The sequence below is a fragment of the Macrobrachium rosenbergii genome, chromosome 16 (assembly GCF_040412425.1).
Source record: "Macrobrachium rosenbergii isolate ZJJX-2024 chromosome 16, ASM4041242v1, whole genome shotgun sequence".
Taxonomy (NCBI): Eukaryota; Metazoa; Arthropoda; class Malacostraca; order Decapoda; family Palaemonidae; genus Macrobrachium; species Macrobrachium rosenbergii.
This window is the reverse complement of record NC_089756.1, coordinates 53,359,778-53,364,862: the sequence shown is the minus strand read 5'-3', so window position 1 is coordinate 53,364,862 and position 5,085 is coordinate 53,359,778. Positions and strand designations below refer to the sequence as shown.

At 32.9% G+C, this 5,085-nt stretch overlaps 1 long non-coding RNA gene across 1 annotated transcript; it reads right to left on the bottom strand.

Annotated features, from left to right (window-relative positions):
* Positions 1 to 524: 524 nt before the first annotated feature.
* Positions 525 to 1,775, bottom strand: LOC136847033 (uncharacterized). Its single transcript, XR_010855595.1, has 3 exons — positions 1,412 to 1,775; positions 1,015 to 1,088; positions 525 to 894 (listed from the first exon to the last, which is right to left on the bottom strand). It is a non-coding gene; the product is annotated as an uncharacterized lncRNA (long non-coding RNA).
* Positions 1,776 to 5,085: the final 3,310 nt, after the last annotated feature.

The following is a 5,085-nucleotide window of genomic DNA, read 5'->3' as shown; positions in this document are numbered from 1 at the left end:
AAATGCATAGCATATATATATATATATATTATATATATATATATATATATATATATATATATATATATATACAATATATATATATATATATATACAATATATATATATATATATATATATATATATATATATACAATATATATATATATATATATTATATATATATATATATATATTATATATATATATATATATATATTGTATATATATATATATATATATATATATATATATATATATATATATATATTGTATATATATATATATATATATATATATATATATATATTATATATATATTGTATATATGTGTTAATAGCATTTTAAGAACACTACTTTCAAGAGTTAAGCTGGTTTTCATGTACTTATGGACAGAATGTCATATTTTGTCGCAGAATTAAGTTTTCATTAAAATCTATTGTTCCCAAAATGGGAACGTTGGCATATTTGAGGTTAAGCTTTTAAGGAAAATAAAAAAATTCCCGTATTTTGTATTGAAGTCTTTATTATCGAAATAAGGGTAACATGATTGTACAAAATGCTGATTTATAATAAAATTATAGTCTACCCTTTATGAGGAAGATACATAAGATCAAAACTGTCAAATATTGAAATGAAAATATCTATGCCCTAAATATTTCTTCTAAATATTCCGGATGAAAATTCAGTATTTTACAAACAAATAGCTGAAGGTTCCTCATATTTCTCATTTCTTGTGGTATATATTGCTACTAAGCTGAAAACTGTATAAACACCTTGTTATAAATGATTAAAGGGAAATTAATTTACACACTTGGAAAAATTTTAGTGTTTTTATTACTATTTAATAATATGAAATTATCAAGTGCATAACACAGGGCTCTTCCTCTTCAAGGATCAGCATCTCCTCCACACCTGTATTGGAAATAAGGAAAACCTACATAAATGGTAAAGCCTTGGAATTTTAATATTAATTGATATATAAGAGGAACAGTACCAGAAGCGCTTGTATATAGGAATAAGTAAGCGTGTTACCTTAACTGTGAGCAGGTCAGGGAGAGGAAAAACTAAGCCAGATAACCATATTATCAATGCTGGATAACCCTATCCTGAAATGATGTAACACCCATATATATAAGTTACTATTTACAGAAAGATAATATTCTTCAGTCGTGTATTTTAACTTATGACAATGAAAACGAAATTTTAGCTTACCACTTATGTACAATGCTATAAAAGGAATAACCTTTAGCAGAGCTTCAGAACCACTTAAAGGACGAGAAAAATCCTTCAATATAAAAAATGTAATAAACAAAAATAATCGTACTTAACCAATTACAGGCAGAAAGGTCATTAAAAGGCAGCAACAAAGGCTCAAAGAGATGACTACGGTTACCATTAAGTATTTGCCCTAACAATACTTGGTACTCACCGTAGTCCATCCGAGCGAGAAGTGATTGACGCTAATGCTTCGTAGAACGTTGTATGTCCCGTCGGAGTCATCCACTGAGGTGAGGTGAAGTCCGAGACCATGATGAAGCATAAACTGTGGGGGCCAGAGAACATCCAGGTGGCCGCCAAACATGCCGTCCAAAATATGAAGTCACAGGGAAATATGCAAATGCCTCGTGAGAGACCCTTGACTCAAAGTAATTTTAGCAGAGCCATAAATGTACATTATATTTGTTGATGACTCGCTCAACTGAAGACTGGCTTATACCCAAGACTGGCTCAACTGCCTCTGGCTCTGACAGAAAACTCTTCTTTTCTGTTGGCAGATCTCGACGCTCCTTCGGAACAACAAGAATACAAAAAGAGGAGGAGTCAAATAATTGCCAATTATCATTATGGCTGCAGGAAGGACAATAGGCTGTTCCAAGTATTTAAGTAATAATAAACAAACTTGAATAGTTAAGGATCCTTTCTGCCGCCGTAGGAAAGTACACCGGAAATAACTGGAATTCTGTATAGCTACATAGTTTGTGTAGTCTTTTTTCACACTTGATACATTGCAGTCTTGTGTTTTCCTGACAAACGCAACATCTACCCTATGTAGTAGATTCTAGAATATGGTTAACATTATCGTATCTGATGGCCTCTGGAGGTGGTGCTGAAGGACCTCCTTTCCTCTTTCTTCCTGTTTGGATTTTGATTGGTGTCCGAGCTACTTGGCTCCTAAAATCCTTATGCTGAACCTTTGTGGTAGGATTTACATACCTATGGAATTTAAAAGCTGCAACAACAGACAAATTCAAGATATGTGAAAATATATTCCACCACCACTTCTTTGAACGCAACTTAGGTCTGTAAGATGTAAGCATTCTGTCACAGACATCAACCCCACCCTTTCCTTTGTTATACATACTGATGAGGTGTGGCTGACTAACGTATGCTTTTCCAACTTTTTTTTTTTTTTTTTTTTTTTTACATCTCTTTCACATTTCTGTAATGGGGTAACACTATAATAGTTACTTGCAACACTGACGATATTGTTGCCGTTCCATCTTGTACGTAATGTTGTTCCATTTGACCTATAATCAAAGGCACCCCTTTCCTCTTTTTCCATTTCTTTCCTTAAAGTGAGAGGACATTTTCGCGTACGGTTCTCACGAACTGACCCACATGCACGAATATTTTGATGCGCTAACTCACTCAGTAGATGATAACTAGTGAAGAAATTATCAAAAAAACAACATGTTTATCTCTATTAGCCACTGGCTGCAACATATTCATAACAGCATGGGTAAGAGGCAAGGATCTCTTTTCTTCTTTACCACAGTATATTTCAAAATTATAAGGATACCCATCTGCACTGCACAGCATCCCCATTTTATAGCCAAACCTCACTGGCTTGTTTTTCAGAAACTGTTTTGCACTGTGATGGCCATGGTAGGGAATCATAGATGCATCTATACTAAGATATTCATGAAAAGTACCATTAGCCTGACGCCTCTTTTTGAGCATTTCGAGTAAAGGTAAAACTTTTGCAACCTTGGAGTGATCTAAGTTACTGTTATCAGCAACATGAAAATATCTTCTGATTGACCGAAACCTGTCTCTCTCTACTCATCGTTTTGAGAAATATTGGGATTTCAAGGTCTTCACTTGTTGACCAGTAATCATTTTCAGATGGTACACTGTGATATCCACTGATAAGTAACAGCCCCAAAAACTTCCTTATTTCATCCACATCTACTTGGAAGTTTGAACAGTTTTTATCCCTTACTGTATATAAATTTGTCTGTTATGTTATATGCTCAACCATTTCATCAGTAAAGAATAATTGGAAAATGTCATAAATATCCTTACCAGCATGTTCTCCAGCAGTTGGTGGTGGTAGGGAATGAGCTTCTAAAGATATTTCTTCCTTTTTCCTCCATTTTTTGTCTCTACATGGCTTATCAGTAGACAGCTTCTCTTCATTATCACTTTCTTCCTTTTTCCTCCATTTTCTGTCTCTACATGGCTTATCAGTACACTGCTTCTCATCATTATCACTATTTTAATTTTCTATATGCAACTCACTTTCTCCACTAACTTCCTCTGGCATATAGTCCTTTTCAAGAATCTTCTTCTTCTTCTTTTCATTTTCTTTTATTCCCATTTTTGTATGGGGTAAGCACGATGCTTTGAAGGACAGCTTTTTGATTTGGAGGCAAAACCTGTGGTCTCGATCGCTAATGCCTGACATTGACCCCGGTACGTATGTTTCATTTGACCCAACGCCCTTTCTTCCCAGCAGCGAGAAGTTATTGCGCGGGTATGGCATGTTCGAGACGTGTGAGATGTTTGTTATGTTTTTAAAGGTGTTATAATTTGTTTTGTGTGTGTAGCTGTAACATCCATTTGCTTTTTAAGCAAACCTATCCGTTGATTAAATATAATCCCGGGATGTCTATATAGCAAAGTGTCTGCCTCTCTGTCATTTGTGTTGAACCCGCGCCACAGACCTCTAAGTCTTGCTGAATTACTGAGCCAAATCTATAAATATCATCATCATTTTCTTCATCACTGTCAATATCTTGATCACCAGCTGATGGAGCAAAATAACAATGCTAATGTCATTGCTTTTGGAATTTGATGCAGCTTCTTGAGCATCAAGTCTTTATAATGAGCCACATAGGATTTTGATGAAAAGAAGAATTTATACATTGTCATTTGTATTTGAATTACTGTAAAATATAAATATCAGTGAGAGCCAAGAGAATATCCATTGGTTATTTACACAAGTGAAGTCTGTATAAATACATATATATATACTATATATATATATATATATATATATATATATATATATATATATATATATATATATATATATATATATATATATATATATATATATATATATATGTATATATATATATATATATATATATATATATATATATATATACAGTATATATATATATATATATATATATATATATATATATATATATATATATATATGTGTGTGTGTGTGTGTGTGTGTGTGTGTGTGTGTGTTGTGTGTGTGTGTATAAAATCATCTGATGCATACCTATAGAAATGCGAGGGATCCATCTTTGTAGGTGTGCCACACTTGCTTTTCAGCACTCAAACGTGCATGTACGGTCTACTGAGCATACAAGTACAAACTTGTCTGGTGTTGTTAGCTATGAACGGTGGCAGAGCAAGTATCAACAAGTAATGCCCGTAGAGGGATAAAAACGACAGTGTTGTATGCCAACATTCCCAAAATACTGATTTAGCAATTCCAATATATAACTATTTTCTGTGAATACAATAAAATAATCACATATGCACAAATTAAACCAGAGATTGAAAAAAGATTATGATGATTTAATACAAAAACAATAATAAAAAAAAATTAACCAATACGACTCATTTTTACCAATTTTCTCTTCAACAAATTTATAAAGGAACCTATCACTGAAGCTATATAACGCCCTCCTTACTACCGATAGACAGAGAGGAGGCTATATTAAGGATAAAATACTAAATTCTCTGTATCAGTAGCTCACTAAACCAATTTTTATGAGTGTTCCCAAAACGGGAACGTTGGCATGTAAAGGTTTAAGGAAGTGAGGAATGAATTAAGCTTTAAATGCTTTGTTAATAGTT